The 19782-nt window shown below is 44.8% G+C and overlaps 1 protein-coding gene across 3 annotated transcripts in view; it reads right to left on the bottom strand.

The window, feature by feature from the left end:
• Positions 1 to 19782, bottom strand: part of ELFN1 (extracellular leucine rich repeat and fibronectin type III domain containing 1) — a 93156-nt gene that overhangs the window by 31880 nt on the left and 41494 nt on the right. For all 3 annotated transcript variants that reach the window (XM_081965614.1, XM_081965616.1, XM_081965615.1), the window contains exon 2: positions 5007 to 5189. The gene's annotated coding sequence lies outside the window, so the exon portion shown is untranslated. The remainder of the gene's footprint in view (positions 1 to 5006; positions 5190 to 19782) is intronic.

The raw sequence follows: 19782 nt of genomic DNA, 5'->3' as shown, positions 1-19782 counted from the left end.
GTCAGATGGCTCTGGCCCCCTCTGTGCCTCCGACACAGAGCCCTCACCATTACTGCGGACAATCTATTTCAGGCCATTTATTTTTCAGTTGGTAAGTTTTTTTTAAAAAAAAGGTCCTCTATAGATGCTGAGGATTTACCCATGCAAGTCGACCACCAAGTTAAAAGATTGAATTAACTAACTTTTTGGAAGTTCCAGCATTTCTCAACTTTGGTTACTTTAATACACATGGACTTCAACTCCCAGAATTCCACAGCCTGGGGAATTCTGGGAGTTGAAGTCCACGCTTTTTAAAATAAGGAAGGCTGAGAAACACTGGTTGTAAATAACAGGTACCAACTATTTATCTCTAGCTCCCTTCCCACCAAAGGTGGTTCCTATTTTTCTACTTGCACCAAACAAAACCGCTGAAAAGAAAGGTCAGCAGTTCGGCGGTTTGAATCTCTAGCACCGCATAACAGAGTAAGCTCCTGTTACTTGTCCCAGCTTCTGCCAACCTAGCAGTTCGAAAGCACATAAAAATGCAAGTAGAAAAATAGTAGCCACCTTTGGTGGGAAGGGAACAGCATTCCATGCACCTTCGGTGTTGAGTCATGCCGGCCACGTGACCTCAGAGACGTCTTCAGACAGCTCTGGCTCTTTGGCTTTGAAAAAGAGATGAGCACTGCCCCCTAGAGTCAGGAACGAGTAGCACATATGCACAAGGGGAACCTTTACCTTTACCCATGAATGGAGATGGTGATCTGAAATTCGAATCGCGTGCAAAATGTTTCCTAGTATTCTCGGTTCGTTTTTTGCCCTCGAGAGATTTTCGGAGGCAAAGGAAAATTGTTCGGCTAATGAAATGACCAGTTCTCCCTGTGGAAAGTTCCCTGAATGCCGTTTGGTCTTCAGTTCTTCTTGCCGAGCAGGACATCAGTCTTTCTCTGCGGAGCCGAGGGGGGTGGGCGGGGGGAAGAGGGGAGGATGGACCACCCCATTCATCATAATTAACAAGGCTGCCAGGACTGAAATGAATCTCTTTGCTCGCTCCTGTCCAGAAAGACAGATCCCAAAACCACTTCACTTAATACCTGTCAAAACACAGGGCTTCCCACCACCCCCACTGGCTCCTCTTTTGCTGAATGAGAATATGGCTCTGATTTCCTGGTTTGTCTAAAGCTGCGTAGGACATTATCTGCTTCCCCGGGGAGACACTTTGCCGAGCTCTTTTTACGGGGGTCCCTGTGGGGCTTTCTCATCTCTGCATGGAGGAGATGGAGGCTAAGAACTCAGACAGTCATCTCAACTCTGCTATTATGAAAGCTGAACCTTTTCCCCTTAACTCTTTGCAATTTGCGGAATAATCCTATCCCGACGTCATTCATCCGGGGCCCAGTCATCTTTCTCTGCTCTGTTCAACTAATGCTACCCTGGTTAATTAATTCCCAGGACAGAAGAGGGGAATCAGTGGGGTTTTAGCTTCAGGTCCTGGGATGGAATGGAATCCCGATTCCCAGGAGGAAAGGGCTGCACTCCAGAGGAACAAGAGACAACTCAGTTCAGAGAGTTTGTGTGTGAGAAAGAGGGTGAGGACAGCTCCTCCTCAATGGTTCCCAGAGTATATATATTTAATGGTGCACGTAATCTGCTTTTAGTTTGGCAGGATCTCTGTCTGTAGGTGAGGGAACAATGAAGAAATCAATAAAGAATTTGGTTCAGATAGTTTGTGGGAGAAAAAGAGGGTGAAGACAGTTCCTCTTGATGTCACTCACGTCAAGGGGCGCCTCACTGGCCTCTACTCGCCCCTCCCCTCCCAGCCACTCCTCCCTTGCCCACCCGGGCTCCTTAGGGCCCCAACAGGAAGCAGTTGCTGGAGCTAAGCAGCCACCAGGAGAAAGAGTTGGCAAAACAGCTCAGTTCAAATTGGATCTGACCAAGAAGGAGGTTCAGCAGAAGCACCTCACTGAGGACTAGGAGCGTAGGCTTTCCAAGCAGAGGGAAGACCTGCAGGAGTGCAAGGCCAGGTGCTGGCACCTAGAGGCTCACTGGGCTGAGATGGTCAGCCAGTTCCAGGCCAGGATGCAGTCCCACTGGAATGAGGCCCTCCGGCTCTTCGCCACCAGTGGTGTTCCCTCCAGCCTTCGCCCAAAGCCCCCTACCAGGAGGCTCAAGCAGACCCCAAGTCAGAGGTTTCTGCACACACTTGTATTCGCACAAGCACATCTTCCCAGGAGGTGTTTTTTGCAAGCCCTTTCCCCTCTAATACACCTATTTGCTCCTTGTGCATACGGTTGATGCAATTCCCCCTAAAAGGACCATTTCTCAAAGCCGCAAATTACATTTTAAAATTTGACGATGCGGGGAAACCCAAAGGGTTCCAACAATTACATTATTCTTGGTGCCATGTTTTAATCGATTAAATTTTGCCACTGTAATTAAAGGTTGAGCTCTTGACACATTTCTGGAAAGCTTCAATAAAGTTTTGAAGTGCTAAATTATACGAAAATTTAGAGCAAGGTCCTGCAGGGAGGAATTCCTGAAATAGCTTTCCTTCCTCCCTCCCTCCCTCCCCTTCATACCTTCCCCTCCCTCCCTTCCTTTCCTCCCTCCCTCCCCACATCCTTCCCCTTCCTTCCTTCCTTCTTTCCGGTCTGGCAAAAGTTTTGTATGCCCTAGTTAGCAGTACAATGTTACCAGAGAAGAAGTTTCGCAAAAATTGGAAAGGAGGCTACCAAATTCCTGGCCTTTTGGCATCCTCCTCCTTGCATCTCTTTCTAAAAAATCACAAGACTCGTATCTTCTTCTCTTAAAGCAGGAAAAGAAGCCATACATGCGAATTTTGGGAAGTCTGAGACTGTCCCTGTCAGATTCCCTGGAAAAGGCCAAGTCGGTGCTGAAACTTTAACAGACTTGTTATTTTTCCCAACTCCAAAACAAGTTAAATATGAAAGCTCCCCTTTTTTCAGAATGTCATCATTGTGTTTCTGAGTAGTCATGGAAATAATTGCTCTCTCCAGCGGTGCCTGTGCCCATAATCTTGTTTTCCTTTTTGTCCTTTTTAAAATACCGTATTTTGAATAACAACATTTAAGAGGGGGGAAAATTGCATCCTGCCAAACGAAAAAAAAAGAAAAGAGAAAGAAAAAGGCTCGGCCTAACTCTTCTAAAGTTCTTTGTGCCCCAATCGCTTTCCTTCTTTTTCTCCTTCTCCTTCTTTTCCACCCCTCTCTGTCGAAAACTCCAGCTACATCATTCCCACAACCACCAAGAGGGTCAAAAGAAATCAGGATGACAGCTGTCAAAGCTCCATTTCACCAGTCCTGCCCTTGCGGTAGTCTCCACGTGGTTGTGGCTGCTATCTTGACCCTTTTAAGTCTTTCCTATGGACAGCTTAAGTCTTTCCTACCTACAGCTGTGTGCTGGTCGTTCCCGAATCTAGGGGGCGGTGCTCATCTCCATTTCAAAGCCAAAGAGCCAGCGCTGTCCGAAGACGACTCCGTGATCATGTGGCCAGCATGAATAAAGGCCGAAGGTGCACAGAACACTCTTACTTTCCCACCAAAGGCGGTTCCTATTTTTCTACTTACATTTTTAATGTGTTTTCGAACTGCTAGGTTGGCAGAAGCTGGGACAAGTAACAGGAGCTCACTCTGTTACGCGGCACTAGGGATTCAAACCGCCGAACTGCCGACCTTCTGATCGACAAGCTCAGCGTCTTAGCCACTGAGCCACTGTGTCCCTTCTGAGTGTTATCTCAGAAGCTTCCCCAAATCCTTCATGGTCTCTGCTGGACTTAAATGGGTTCTTGGAAGAAGCTTTTCATCCTGGTCTTCTTCTCTAGCCTGGATTAATTACCTAATGTGGGAATTTTCCTGTAGATCCAACTAATTCCCTGATCTTCCAACTCTCCTTCCATTTAGCCAAGGTTTCTCCAACTGGGTAACTTAAACAGTTCTGTTCCAACAACTGGAAGCAATCCCCCCCCCATAATCCTTTCTTTTATTAGCTGCAGCCCTCCCCCCACCCCCCTGACCGCCCACAAGATGAATTTCAGTTCATAACCCTGATTGCCAGAGAGAGAAAATCCTTCTGTCCACAATTTCTACACTCTACATTATTTGGCAGAGCTCTGTCAAATATAGTCAGGATTATTCCTTCCCGTGCATTTAATCACGTTCACCTTCTATCACCTTAACCGTTACAGTCTACAAACTTTGTGAGAAGACTTTCTAGGGTCTATGATCAAGGGCTGCATAGAAAGAGAAAGGCATGGTAGCCAGAGGTGGTATCCGGCAGGTTCTGACTAGTTCTGAAGAATTGGTAGTGGAACTTTTGAGTAGTTCAGAGAACTGGCAAATACCACCTCTGGCTGGCACCGCCCCATCTGTCCTCTGCCTCCTAAGTCCCAGCTGATCAGGAGGGAATGGGGATTTTGCAGTAACTTTCCCCTGCCATGCCCACCAAGCCATGCCCACCAAGTCATGCCATGCCCACCAAGTCACATCTACAGAACCAGTAGTAAAAAAATGTGAATCCCACCACTGATGGGAATCCCACCACTCATGAATATGAGATGAAGAGCCACAACCTGGTGACCTAGGAATTAGTGGTCTCACCCTTCAGAAGTTGGGAGTGGGAGGCTCCCCAGAAGGAAGGACAGATTCAACCAGGATGCAAGAGGACGTCCTTCTATGACCACAAATATTTGACTTCAGTTCCTTGGTGGCTGCAAAGGGTTCTCCCTCTGCTTGGTCTGGGGCAAACAAGCTAGACAAAAGAAGCAATCTGCAAGCTACAAGAGAAGCAATCTCTAGGGGCACTTCCAACCAAAAGTCTCATTTCTAAATTAAGTTTATCTCTCTGCACAATATAACAAGTTCAGTTTCAGAAAAACATCAACATTTTCACGGAGGAAGGAAAAACCAACTAACCAACCTGCCCTTATTGGCTGCACTTTTTTGGTTTGTCCATTCCCCTCTTTTCGTACCCTTCCCTCAGGCTCGGCTACAAAGGTCACATCTTACCTTGCCGATGGAACCGTGGTCCTGATGGTGGGCCTCCAAAAACAGCCACGGAGTTGACGTTATCTGCTGGCGGTCATGGACTTTGCTTTCTCATGATCGGTGCATCTCCGGCAAACCCAATGGACCCCAATTGCAAAAGAAAAACCACACCTGGAAGGGCCAGTCAGCAAGGGCAACCTTCAACTGCAAAGGAAGAACAAAATTAATGGGTGTTTTTTGGTCTAGAGGGGAAGAACACAGAGAACCCGAAAAACTAAGCTGAAGAAACTACAAGTCATGCAGGAACATCCAAGTCGACTGCTCAAAGAGCACAAATGCAATCCAAAGATTGGATTTGACCCATTGTATTTGTGGGATACAATGGGTCAATACCCTTGGACTGCAAGGCGATCCAACCGGTCAGTCCTAGAGGAGATCCACCCTGGCTGCTCTTTAGAAGGCCAGATCCTGAAGAGGAAGCTCAAATGCTTTGGCCACCTGATGAGAAGGAAGGACTCCCTGGAGAAGAGCCTCATGCTGGGAAGGATGGAGGGCAAAAGAAGAAGAAGGGGACGACAGAGAAGGAGGAGGCTGGATGGAGTCACCGAAGCAGTTGGTGTGAGCTTAAATGGACTCTGGGGAATGGTAGAGGACAGGAAGGCCTGGAGGAACGTTGTCCATGAGGTCGCGATGGGTCAGACATGACTTCGCAACTAACAACAAAATTTGTGGGATGGGCGCATTCTTTAATTGGGCCATCTCTATTGATCCTTTGCCAAATATTGACCGATTCTGCCTTGATGTATTACAGATCTAGAAATATTTCTCTCCAAAAGCTCTCCGTGTCCATTTGGTTTTTCTCCTCTATTGTTTCTTCCTCAGAAGCCATTCCGGGTTTTCAAGAGACGCACCACAATCATTTTAACCCACCCATCCCAAAAAATATCTTCTGGTGCAGAAAAGCAACCCTGGAGGGAAAAAGGCACCAGAATAATATTCATGCTTTCTCCGTGAAGCTGAGCAGCTTTGAGATGTTAAAAGCTGCGAAACTTATTTCTGTTATTAAACTGCAGAGATGCATCCTCCCTGCACAAAAGCAGCCGATCTGATGAGCACAGAATAATTTTTGCATTCACTTTCCCTGGATTTAACCACCATTCACAAAAGGATCCCGCTGTCACTGGAACAATAGCTCCTAGCCAGGCAATCAGCACTGAATGAATATCTTGAAACCAAAGACGGGTTTTGATTAAATCCGTTTCTCTGACACATTCTGACTCTTTAAAGGTTCACTTTTACTCCTGTTACTAGAAAGTATCTCGGAAAAAAGGAAACTTAATCTTTATCTCCGTCACGTTGACAAGTTGCAGAAAATAGCTTGTATTCTGTGATAGAGCTAGGAAGAGGGTGGGTAGGTAGGTAGGTAGGTAGATGAGATGGATGGATAGATAGATGAAAGAAAGAAGGGAGGGAGGGAGAGATAGTTGATGGATGAATGGATGGATGGATGGATGGAAGGAAGGAAGGAAGGAAGGAAGGAAGGAAAGAACAGATGATGGATGAATGTAAGATAGAGATAGAGATAGAGAGAGAGATAGGAAGGAAGGGAGGGAGGGAGGAAGGAAGGAACAGATGGATGGATCGATGGATTGATGGATGGAAGATATATATATATATATATATATATATATATATATATATATATATATATATATATATATATATATATATATATATATGAAGGAAGGAAGGAAGGAAGGAAGGAAGGAAGGAAGGAAGGAAGGAAGGAAGGAAGGAAGGAAAGAACAGATGATGGATGAATGTAAGATAGAGAGAGAGAGAGAGATAGGAAGGAAGGGAGGGAGGGAGGAAGGAAGGAACAGATGGATGGATCGATGGATTGATGGATGGAAGATATATATATATATATATATATATATATATATATATATATATATATATATATATATATATATATATATATATATATATATATATATATATATATATATATATATATATATATATATATATATATATGAAGGAAGGAAGGAAGGAAGGAAGGAAGGAAGGAAGGAAGGAAGGAAGGAAGGAAGGAAGGAAAAAATATGTATGAAACGGCCATTTTTCAAATCAAAAGTGCAGTTCCTAACACTGACCTATGTATCCTGCCATACTGTGTTCCCAATATTTTCCTTGTAAAAATAGTCCTCACTTAACAACCGCCCTGTTTAGTGGCTATTCAAAGTTACATCAGTGCTGGAAAAAAATAAATTTGGGACTGGTCCTCACTCTTACAACCAGTGTAGGATCCCCGGTTCAGGTTTTGCGGCCATAACTTCAGCTGCTCTCAGAGAAAGACCTCCGAGGGAAGCCAAAGAGTCGTGGCTTTTTTGCAGTGCCCTGTGAAAAGACCCAACCCTGGTCGACTTCCTTCTCCCTGCGATTTCGATGTTGAGGTCAGAATTTGAAACCCCCGGGGAGAATGTGACAGGGACCGGGCTATTTCCCACCCATCTCTCCGAAGGGCCTCGGCTCTCTTTCTACTGTAGTGATGCTGAAATGTGGCAGCTCCCGAACTCCTGAGAGCCCAATTGCCTTTTCAAAGGGAGCAGCAATTTCCACCCAAATGAAAAGGCAACGGCGCAGCCAAAGGCTTTTGAAGGGAATGAAAAAGGAGAGCAAAAGAGACGACGGAAGTGATAGTTTGCACTTAATTGGGCCTTGCTTCTGTCAGACGGAGCCGGCAAAGGGGCGCCTTTAATAGGACTTCCTAAACCAACTGATGGAATATTTGATGCGTGAAGATTGGCAATGAACCGTCCCTCTCCAGCAAGACTAGATTAAATGAAAGGAAGGGAAGAAAACTCATCCCAGCTCCCCCTTTGGCTTACTTTCAGACGGGTCCACGGGTTAACTTCTTAATTCCCTTAATTTTATTTTATTACTTGGCAACCGGTGTTTGTCGGGTCACTGTTTCGGAGAGTTATCCTTAGCTCAGGGGTTGGCAACCTGTGGCTCTGGAGCCACATGTGGCTCTTTCATCCCTCAGCTGCGGCTCCCTGTCGCCTGTCAGCTCCACAATTGAACTTTCAGTTAGGACAGGTAGAGGAAAAAGGATGCCACATTAGGAGGACGCACTAGGAGGAGACTCTATGGTGGGGGAACCCGACTTACAGTCAGCAGAGGAAAAAAGGATGCCATGCTAGGAGGAGACTCTATGGTGGGGGAACCGGACTTACAGTCAGCTCCAGAATTGAATGGGGGGCTTCTGGTTAGGACCTTTGTGGCTCTTTGAGTGTTTAAGGTTGCCGACCCCTGCCTTAGCTAAACAGAAATGCAGAATAACCAGGGGCAGGCAAAAAACAATCAAACAAACTGAGAAGTGGGAATGACTTTTGGGTTAATTTTTTAAATCAAAATATAAAGAAATGCAAAGAAAAATAAAGGTAATGGGGAAACTGGGAGGAGATGGGGAAGAGGAAAAAGTGTAGGGAAAGTGAAAAGAAAAATAAAAGCATTGAATTCTGACTCCTTTTTGCACAGTGAAAAAAGGTAATAACATAAAACATCAACTTTCTACTTTTGATGTAATAATATATACTAGCCATTTCTATAATGGAAGTGGGAATGGCTTTCGATTTCCTGCCGGCTTCCCCATTCGATTATCCTGCTGGCTTCCCCATTGACTTTCCTTGTAAGAAACTGGCAGGTAGCATTGGAAATGATGATGATACGACCACGTGGTTGACTGTGGCAGCTTGACCACAAATGTGCCAAATTTCAATCCCATGGGAGCCTTGGGTCCAGGATATTGGATACATTCTGTAAATTAGCCCACTTGAAATATGTTGATCCAAAAATTGTTGCCGTATGATGCACTGTTTCATCCAATTAAAGGTTACGGACAATCAAACCAACCCAAGAGTTTTAACAGTACATAGATTAGATTGATATTGCACTTCCATTTTGTACAACTCAAGGGGACATGCACGAGGTTCCCACTGTAGGAGATAACCAGTATGAGCCCAAGAAAGGGGTCAAATGTATCATCAATCTCAAGTCCTTCCGCACACAAAAGAGATCTAAGTTCAGCCCACCTTGAGTTCCGTTGACTCTTATCTACCGCCAATTTGCTTTGGAGGTTAGTAGTTCAGATTCTTGTAGAGAACTTAAGCTTAAAATAAATCTTTATACCTGCCTGGATCTCCTGATTTCCCCTTGAAACCCACCTTCCATTTTACCCACAACAGCAACTGTGTGAGGTGGGGTTGAGCTGACAGATCCAAAGCCACCCATTTCGGCTTTCCTTCCTAAGTGAGTCCAAGAACCAGAGATGGTTCTCCTCCCAGGCCTTTTTCAGTGCTGTGGTAACTTCAAATGGTCACTAAACGAAGGCTGTAAGTCAAGGACCAACTGCCTTTTCAAAATCTCCTTCCTGCAGTTCAAACATCTCCATCCTTCATCTTTTTGTAACCTGGGAGCCGCTGTAAAAAGTCACCTGAGAACGTGGAAATGAGGAGATGGAACAACATGTTTTCATGTGGCCTAGATTTAATGCTAAGTTTAAGGAAAGGATTGATCTCATACTGATGCTATAAGAATCTCATTTTTATTAATTTTTTCCTTCTTTGATGTTGAGCTTACTTTAATCACTGTAATGTGTGCCTTTTTCTTAACGGTGCAATCACCAGCGGTATCATTTTTGTTGATCTTTTATTATATTTCATCCATAAAAATATCATCAAAACACACGCGCTCGCAAACACGAAGCAAGGAATTTTAGTGCCCCCAGTGTTTAAGGCTGCCCACTCCTGGCCTGGACGGTGGAGAATCTCCAAAGGCATTCTATCACTCCATCATTCTAGTGCTTTCTACAGGTGAATAAGATGAAAACTAGCCTGTGCCAGGAAAAATCGGTGTCAGGAAAGAGAGAGGCCTCTTAAGAGCTGGACACTTTCCATCGCTAAATCCCCCCCTGCCTCCCAGAATTTGGTGAAAACGCAGAGGGTGGATAACAACTGCTCTTTTCTTCCTTCCTAATCTCATATTCAAAGTCCGCTTTGGTTGGCCCTGAGCGCGGGAGCTTGGCGGAAATCGCAGCACACTGGATCAACTGTGTAGCTTCGGTGTCTGTTCCCCCCCCCCCCCCGCTTTTTTTTTGCTCTTCTCAAAGCGATGCTGTGTCTGAGCATTAAGCAGAGAGCTCTGCCTGCGTCTTCTAGGGAAGAGATAAGGCTTGTACGACCTGCAGTGTGGCATTGTGGGAAGAGAGCAAAGAGACTGGGGTGGGGGTGGGGTGGGGGGAGGATTGGGGGGGAGCATCAAGAGAAAGCCAGAAGAAGAGATTTGTATTTATTTATTAGGCTCACTCGTGCTGTACGGAAATGAGAGCCCAGGGAAGGGGGGGGGGGGAACCAAGCAGAAGGAAGAGCTTCTGTCTATCTTGTTCCCTTGTGCGTCCCCATAGCAATAGCACTTAGACTTATATCCCGCTTTACAGCCCTCTCTAAGAGGTTTACATCGTCGGCCTCTTGCCCCCAACAAAATCTGGGTCCTCGTTTTACCCACCTCGGAAGGATGGAAGGTTGAGTCAACCTTGAGCCCCATCAGGATTGAACTGCCGGCAGTCAGCCTGCAATACTGCATTCTAACCACTGCGCCACCATGGCTCTTAATAGCAATTGCACTTAGACTTATATACTGCTTTATGGTGCTTTCCAGCCCTCTCTAAGTGGTTTACAGAGTCAGACTCTTGCCCCCAACAATAGGGGTCCTCATTTTATTGGCAGTCGGCAGAGCCTGCCTGCAATAATGACTTACAACAGTTCATTTAGTGACTATTCAAAGCTACAACAGCCCTGAAAAAAGTGACTTACGACCATTTTACATGGTTCTTATGACTGCTGCAGAATCCTCATCGTCAGGTGATTTCCATTCAGATGCTGGGCAGCTGACTCTTATTTATGATGGTCCCGGGGTCCCGTGACCATCTTTTGCAACCCTCTGACAAGCAAAGTCCCCAGCGAAGCCAGACTCACTCAACAACTGTCTTACCAATGTAGCCGCTGCAGTGATTCACATAACAAACGTGGCAAGCAACATCATAAAATGGGACCAAACTCACTTAGAAATAATAGAAAAGTCACTTCACTGATTTCTGACTTAGCAACATACATTTCCGGCCTCAATCGTGGTCGTAGGCCGAGGATCGCCTGTGCTGCATTCTAACCACTGCGCCACCACGACAATGTGGGATAACATGATTACGGGGATGCCAGATGACACCAAAGGCTTGCTGGCAAGGCATGAAAGTGACATCCTCCTTTCATCCTTCTTCCCCCATCGGCTAGATAGTGATAGAGAGAGAGAAAGCTTCTTTTGAGACCCAAAGCAGACCTGCTTACTAAAATCCCCTTGTTTAGAATTGACGGGGTGCGCTCCAAAAACACGAACGTCAAGGATGCAAACGAACAGGGCAGGTAAAGCAAAACACGGGAGAAATTTGCAAAAAAATGCACACTAAGAGAATGCAGGGAGACGCTAATGATGAGTGGGGAGGCTTATGGAGAGAGAGGAGGTTGGCACTTAGGACTAAATGGGTTCTTTGCAGCAGAGCATGGAATGAGATCAACAAAGAATGAATAGATCACTCAAGTCAAGACTAATGAGGCATAGTTTAAAAAGAAGCAAAAAAATGAAGGCGGGATGGTGATTATGTTCAAGGTTAAAGAAGAAGAAGAGTCCAGTCAAAGCAAGGAGTAGAGTTTTTTATAAAGGAGAAGAGGAGGGAAAAGGGAGTGGAGTTTGCAGGAAACAATTCGCTTGCTTAATTGATTCGTGACTCTCTGAGACTCCAAGTTCTGCAGACATCAGCCTGGCAGCTCTCCAAGCCAGAGAAGGTCTGTGACTGTAAATCCTCCCTTGAAAGACTTTGGTGGAAGTGATGAGCAGAATTCACAGTAAATGAATAAAAGGGTTTTTTTGTCGGGACCAGGAGTTTGCTTCAGGCTCTTGGGAAACCTCGGTCAGAACAGGGCCTTGCAGGAGAATGACAGCTGCCACCTCACGCTTACGCCCCGTGTTTGGTGACAATCTGCATGAACCGGAAGGGGGGATGCTGTATGGGAGGGAAAAGGCTTCAAGAGAAATGAAGAGTTGACCTGAGTGAGCTCTCTAGATTTTGCTGTGGTCCCAAGCAGCACAGCCGAGGAGACGGGTCTGCTAGAGAGTGCGATGCTGGTGTAGAAGCAGAAGAAAATGACGACCTGTCATGGACGAGCAGCTTATGGACTGCGGAGAAGATGCTGATGTAAACATCAGCTCGATCTAAGCTGACTTGAGAGTTTTGACTTCTAAGTACGTGATACAAATGCCCTCAAAAAACTCTATTACATGCTTAGTTCACCCTGCTTTATAAATCCTGATTTTTATTGGTTTAATTGTCAATCTCAAGGCCTCCCTGCAAATTAAGGTGTGCAGGTTTTCCAATATTCTCTCTAACCAGCTGTGGGTATTGACTCTCTTCAGCTGTCTCTACGTTGCTGCTAGCAGTGTAGGGCTGTATGCCTGTGATGGTGGACATGTGCCAGAGGTGGTGGCACACAGCGTCCTCTCTGGGAGCACGGGCACCGCCACCAGCTGCTCTTCTGGTTTCCAGCAGGTGCATGCACATTGGCCAGTTGGTCTTTGCGCATGCTAGAGACCCAGAGACCAGTTGAGAACCTAACCCAGTGGGTCTCAACCTTCCTAATGCCACGACCCTTTAATACAGTTCCTCATGTTGAAGTGATTATTTTATGTTTTCCGTATTTTTTTTGAAAATATGTGTTTTCCAATGGTCTTAGGTGACTCCTATGAAAGGGTCGTTCGACCCCAAAAGGGGTCATGACCCACAGGTTGAGAATCACTGATCTAACCTAACCTGTTTCCTTTCAGAAATCACTTTCCGGAACTTCGGAATGTTGGAATTCTATACATTTTGAGGCCACCGAATTCCATAAAACTTGTTCTTTGGGTTACCGGCGCTCGGGGGCAGGTGAAGGCCAGCTGGCCAGTGCGCATGCGTGGGCTGGAGACCCAAAGACCAGGTGGCTGGCATATGCATGCGCACCGGCCAGCTGGTCTTGCGGTTTCCGGCATTCCATCAAGCGCGCATTCCAGTTTGGGCACTGGATGCTGAAAAGGTTCCCCATCACTGCTATATGCAATCTTCACGACAGTGACTTTCTCTACGATTTTATTCTTCCTATTTTCCTCTATCCGTGTCTTCCTTCCTAACTTTTCTTATTCCAGAGATCCTAATTAAGGCCTTAAAAAGAATCCAAGCTGGGAACAGAGGAAGACTAAATGCCTTCCCTTCCGTGGTCTCCTGAGCATCAAAGACGGCCTTCAACGGGAGCGAAAGGAATCTGAGTTCTTTTTTTTTTTTTAAGAACTCTGCTTTGCATTTATTGGCAAGTTTAGCAATTCACTGAAGGGCAGAGGCAAGAATTCATTGATTGACTTAAACCAATTTTTTAAAAAACCCAAAAGTGAAGGGACAGAGAAGGAGGAAGCAACCGGAAAGGAAAGACAAGATGCATTTATAATCAATGCAAGTGGTAACAACTGTTTTCGCACTGCAGTTTGGTTTTAAAAAAACAACAACTCAGAAAGTAAACCTTAATGGGATTTCTATCATATTCTTTCTACATTATGCTTCTCGGGAAGGGCCTGGGTGAAATGGAGCATCAAATATCATTTGGTTCAGCTTTGGAAGTGCCAGCTAGTTGGCAGGAAAACATCTGATTAGAACTGAACAGAAATCCAGAAACACGGCCCTAGAGGAGACAGCATGGAGAAGACAAGAACCAACGCCCACCTCAGTAGAGGAAAAGACATTTTTGCAGAAGATGGAGACCCCCACTCAATGTGGATCAAGGCTCCTAGGTCCTCTGAGATGCAGCAATAGGATGCACCCAGTTGTGGCATGTACAATATGTTTGAGATTAGAGTAGAAAGGTGTGGTCCTCAATCTACACAAAAGTTGACACGAGAGAGTGCCAATAACATTACCAATTGGTTCCAAAGACTTCTGGTTCTTGTTCTCCTCCCAGGATGGTTTTCTTTGATGCCACATCTTTTTGAAGATCTACCACAAGCTAACAACAAGAGGCTACCCCTTAGGACAATCCTGATCGCTTGAAGACTTGTGGGCTTCAACTTCCAGGATTCCCCTGGGGCTAGCCCTCCCTGAACATCGCATGCATGATGACATGCCTCTGGAAACTGTGGTTCGGAATTGTGGTTTGTTTGACTCAGTGAGGGTTTGCCAGATGCTTTCCTTTTCTAACTGATAACAAAAATATGGCAATAAATTTCTCTGCCTGCACAATCCAATTATCTATCCTTCTGACCGTTTTGTAGATCCGATCTTGCGTTCGGCTGCGTGTCATTTCAGGTGAGGTCTTAGAAAGGCAAAAACTTTAGCCGATCAGTTGGGATATTCACAAATTGAGATTTTATGTAAGAGGGAATGGTAAACCCAGGCTCATTTTAGAAAACCATTCAAGAAATATGAAGGGTTTTTTTTTTAAAGACAAACATCATTGCTTCTTAATATATTCTCTCCTTTTCTCCCAGTGATGTACTTCTGGAGATGACAGAAAAAAAAATACCTATTGATCACACCTTGGCACTAAACCACAGATTCAAGATGAAAGGCTCCTGTGCAAAACCCACAGAGGCAGTGAATTTTAGACAACAGAATGAAATCCAAAGGGGAGCTGCTAAAATGAAGGGGGGGGCAGAGAAAGGGAGGGATGCAATCTCCCTCCGTGTTTAAGTAAAGAAAGTTATGTAAATAACGGGTACTAATGGCACCTAATTACATAAAATTGTTACTTAGAAATGGAAGTAAATAATCCAAAAATATGTGAAGGGGGGGGGGAGGGAGAATCGGATCGTGAATTAAAATTAATTACTTTAAGCTAATTAAAATAAGAAGGGACAAAATGAAAAAAAAATGTGTGAATCACAGCCGGAACCTGCCTTTTCTGAAGACATTTGCATATAAGTAGATGGAATGCAAATGGGGGATTTTGGCAAAGAGGCATCCTGAAGACAGGATGCTCATTGTTCTCCTAAAAGGTTTTGGGCTGGGAAAGCAGATTAACGTCAGGATTTAGGGAAGGTGGGGCTCCCTTTTTCAACCAAAGATGTCCACGGCAAAGGCTGAATGATCACGGTCCACAAACCCACCAAACAATGCTGCATGGGCAACCAGCCAATGGACATCAAGAAAAATCAGAGCTGGATTCAAAGGAGAAAGGAATCGGGAAATGATCAAGTTGAGAAGGGATGAAGGCGAGGTACCAACCCAAGATAGAAATTTGACTTCCAGCTCCCTTGGTGCTCTCTGACCTTGGTTCTACTCTTGCAGATGTTTCATGACCAAACTAAGTTACTAGAGTGATGTTCCATGCACCTTCGGAGTTTAGTCATGCCGGCCACATGACCACGGAGACGTCTTCAGACAGCGCTGGCTCTTCGGCTTTGAAATGGAGATGGGCACCGCCCCCTAGAGTTGGGAACGACTAGCACATACGTGCGAGGGAAAACTTTACCTTACAAAATATTGGCAGGGAAGAAAATTTGGTGATACAGTCTGGAAAATGGGCCTACTTTAGCTGGCAGGGCAGCAATATAAATTTACCAAACCGCCACATCACTTCATTAACTGACTTGTGCCTTAAGTACCCAGACAGAAAAACAGACGGATTAAAAGAAAGCAAGGCAGAGAGCGAGGGAGAATCTGTTATTTACTCAAACCTTATAAAGCTTTCTGCATGAGAAAAAAGGAAGAAAACTATCAGGAGGGGGGAGGGAACCCAAGAACTTCATTAAGTTGCAAATAGCCAGCGTTCAGAAGGAGCTTGTATTTTTCAGACAAACGAGGAAGGGAGATGTGCTGATCATTTCTTAAAAGGAGGCTTTGACATTTGTGTTTCTCCCACCTGTGTGGGTGAAACGCAGCAATTCTATTATTTGCATATGTTGAGAATGACGCTGCTTAACTCAGGTGAGAGGAAGGCCGTGTAGATCTGACCCTGCCAGAACAAATAGCTATTTTCCTCTCTTCTTCTGGCTTCCGATTGAAATGAAATGAAGGGCATTTGTGTGTGTGTGTTTTTGTGTGTTCCAAGAAATGAAAGGTGTGTAGGCTGGACCATTGTTTGAGCGACTTGAGTAGTATGTGAAACATGGCAAATTAATGCCCAACCACCAATTCTTTCCCTCAAAGGTAAAGGTTCCCCTCACACATAGGTGCTAGTCGTTCCCAATTCTAGGGGGAGCTGCTCATCTCCGTTTCAAAGCCGAAGAGCCAGCGCTGACCGAAGATCATGTGGATGGCATGACTAAACACCAAAGGAGTACGGAGCGCTGTTCCTTTCCCACCAAAGGTGGTTCCTATTTTTCTCCTTGAATTTTTTCCGTGCTTTCGAACTGCTAGGTTGGCAGAAGCTGGGACAAGTAACGGGAGCTCACTCCATTACGCGGCGCTAGGGATTCGAACCACCGAACTGCTGACCTTTCTGATCGACAAGCTCAGCATCTTAGCCACTGAGCCACCACGTTCTTCCCCTACCTTTCCTCTAAAGAAATATATTTTGGTTGATCCCAACCGTCCAGATGAAGCCACTCCATTTTTTTACAATGGGTGGAATATCTTCTTTGGATGACTGCCAAGGTTTAGAAGTTAGAGGACTATCAATGGTCACAATTTGCCAGCTTATCTGGCCCCGCCGAGCAACTGGGAACAAGAATCTGCATGCTGTGAAGCAAAGTGTAGCAAAGGTGGCCCTTCTAAAATTGGGATTTCAGCTCCCAGAATTCCCTGTTGGCTGGGGGATTCTGGGAGTAGAAGTCCACCCATCTTAAGATTATTTGTAGTAAAAGGAATGATATGTAGAATTTGATTGGCATGAAAACAACGTATTGAATTATTGAATAAAAACAATGATGAAAGATTACAATTCAACAAAACAAGTGTATTATTACTATTGTTAGAATTATATAACTTGTCAAATTTAACTGAGATGAACATTGTTTTATTTGTTTTAAAATGGGATTAGAAAGAGGACATTTTTTAAATATAACAGTGGCATAATTAAAAATTAGAAAGGGGAACAATGGAAGATTATAATTCAATGTAAATCAGTGTTTTACTATTAGAGTTATATACATTGTTAAACAGAACAAATATGATTATCGGTATTTTATCCGTAGGAAAAGGGGTGATATCAAGAATATGGAGCGTGGCAAAAAAATCACTATATTGAAATATTGAATAATTAAGGAAAGATTATAATTCAGCAAAATATGTACAGTATATTGCTACTAAAAGTCTATAAGATTGTTAATTGTGTTGCATATGAAGGGTAGTGTTTTATTTGTAAAATGTAACTGGCTCTACACTGTTCACACAACAATGTGTTTGTAGAAAATTTAAAAAAAAAACTTTTTAAAAAAAGATAGCCAAGTTTGGAAAATATTGTTGTAAAGCAAAACAAGATTTCTGAGACTCTTCATTTACAAGCCTAACACATCTCGAAAGTTGAGAAAAAAGTCCTTTCCTCAAACCTTCAGGCAGATAAATAAAAAAAGTAACTCTTTTTTATTCTTCCTCCATAAATCGAGCCCTGTGAATGCCTTTGAAGCTACAGTCCTCCCCCCCACCTTCCTCTTCGGCTTTTCTCCTCCACCACTGAAGGCACCTCAGTTCTGGTAAGTTCACAAGTGTATTTTTCCTAAATTGATTCTTGATGGAGTTAAGTGAACGACCCACCACTTCTCCAGGTATTTAAGGAGTGGAGCTGGAACCCCAGCAAAATATGGTTCACACCTGAGTGAAACCATGTCAGGCAAATAATATGCTTTTTGAGGTCCCCAGCTACTTGTTGGCCTCCTCTTTCACATTTACACACAAACACAAACACACACACACACACACACACACACACACACACACTGCTGCCGAATAGCTTAAGTGCTTCAGGCAAGGAAATGAACTGCCAGTTTCTGATGGATGTGATAGGAGACAGAAACACAAGTTTGAAGAGAGATCTTGGGTGGCCTCAAGAGAATGCAGCATGTTGTAATCAGGTAGGTCTCTATAAATCTGCAGTCTTCTCCACTGGCCTTCACAGGTCCGTTGAGTGCATGTCCTTCTTTTTTAAAAGCCCCACCATGTTCCAATATTTGAGGGGCTGCCCCAAAGGAGAGAGGGGCCCCACCCTATTCTCCAAAGCACCCGAAGACAGAATAAGAAGCAACGGATGGAAACCTAATCAAGAAGAGGAACCAACCTAGAACTAAGAACAACCTAAATGTCAGGGCAGCCTCCATCAGTAACCAAGAAAGAAACCACTCAACTCCATTTTTCAGAATTAAGAGTACTTTTACTGGTTATGAGTAGATAGCAGCTAGGCAAAGCAAGATCTGAGGCAAAAGTGCGCGTAATCATAGATATCAATATGTGACCCAACTCCCTCCCCCTAGTAACCCCATCCCCCAGTCCAATCAGCACACCCCACAGGTGTCATGTGCAGCTTCAAAACCCATCATCAGGTTGATCTGCAGCATGCGCAGTAGATGGTGAGAAAACCACTCCCTTCTTCATTTACTCCTGTGCTGAAGCTTCCCCTCCCAAATACCATGTCATCCCCCCCTCCCCATTTCAATGGCAGCCGAAAGCAAGCAGCAAAACAGAGGCTGACACTAGAACTGAGAGAGACAGAGCCTGGGCCATCTGTCAGCCCTCAAATGGAGAGTCAACAGCCCCCAGGTCTGGAGGTGGCTAATGAGGAAGAGGAGAAACAGCTGGGTCCAGTGCCTGAAGCACAGAAGGCAGAGGAGAGGAGAGCAGTGGAAATCTATGGGCCGGTCCTTGGGAAAGAAGAGCCACTGCTGCTAGCAAAACCCCACCCTAGGGGATAAAAGGCAGGGGATGGAGATGAATACATGTTGCAGACAACTATTCATCTTCTGGATGGATGGACTTGTTAGCCTGTATTGCGAGAGAAACTTTTTGCCAGGGCTGCTGGAGTTCACTTCAGAGGGTTTGTTGTGTTTGGGGAGCTGGGTCAGAACAAATTTCCTGAAGTGGGAACAATTAACTACTGGAACGGAAGTTGCCTCCAGAAGTTGTTGAGTGCTCCATCACTGGAGGCATTTAAGCAGAGACTATACAGCTGTTGTTCCAGGGTGGTATACGATTTCCTGCTTTTGCGGAGGGTTGGACTAGAAGACCTTCATGGTCCCTTCTGACTCTGTTATTCTGCTATTAAAACTGCACACTAAAACTGCACAATGGCAGCAGCCAATTTGGGAGGCTAAAATTGTCCACACCTGTTCTGCAGTATTTATCAGACAGCTGGAGGCAGAACGGCGTTTTACAGTCTTACCTTGTGCCAAGAGCACATCACCATCAGATATTATGGGCTGTCTCAGGCGAGGAATATCACAAAGCAGGTCACCCTCCATTTCTTGTTCGTTTGACGGCAGCTCATTAAAAGCAACCTCAGCCACTGATTTGCCATGAAGAAGTCCTCCAACGCTCACTTCAGCAGAAATGCCCACTCGTACACCTGTTACCCCTCATAAATATGAGACAGTTGCAAGCATCTAAATTTTAATCCCAAGACCATGGGAATGCTGCAACGGTTGTAAGTTACTTTTTTCAGTGCCGCTGTAACTTTGAACGGTCACTAAATAAACTGAGGGCTAATTGTACAGCTTTCAGGACCAAGGACAG

This window comes from Natrix helvetica (genome assembly GCF_964273705.1).
Source record: "Natrix helvetica genome assembly, chromosome: 13".
Classification (NCBI taxonomy): domain Eukaryota; kingdom Metazoa; phylum Chordata; class Lepidosauria; order Squamata; family Natricidae; genus Natrix; species Natrix helvetica.
This window is presented reverse-complemented; position numbering and strand designations above follow the sequence as displayed.